A 537-nucleotide genomic window follows, 5' to 3' on the forward strand; every position below is an offset into this window, starting at 1 on the left:
CATCCCTACAAGCAACCGATCTGAAGTTACTATGGATCGGGCCATCATGATTCATAGCATCATGATTGGAGAGGAAGTGGAGGTTCATGAAGTCATCTCTAATGAACTCTACAAAATAGCTGACAAGCCTTCATACTTGGCACGGCTAGCCTTCCCCCACCTCATATGCCATCTATGTTATTCAGCCGGAGTTATCATAGATGGAGATGTCTCCATTGAGGAAGACAAGCCCATTACCAAGAAGAGGATGGAGCAAACAAGGGAAGTTCATCACGGCCCCCAAGGAGAACATGAGGAAGTTCATCAACAAATGCCTCATGGAATGCACTTTCCTCCTAACAACTATTGGGAACAACTCAGTACCTCCTTAGAAGACTTGAGCCATAATGTGGAACAACTAAGGGTGGAACACCATGAACACGCCCTCACTCTCACCAACAATCTCCGTGGGATCGACCCTTACCCACGTAAGGTATTACTTGGACGACCCAGTGCACTTGCTGGTTAGTTGTGCGAAGTTGTGTAATGCCATGGTAC

Source organism: Arachis duranensis, chromosome 2, assembly GCF_000817695.3.
Source record: "Arachis duranensis cultivar V14167 chromosome 2, aradu.V14167.gnm2.J7QH, whole genome shotgun sequence".
Taxonomy (NCBI): domain Eukaryota; kingdom Viridiplantae; phylum Streptophyta; class Magnoliopsida; order Fabales; family Fabaceae; genus Arachis; species Arachis duranensis.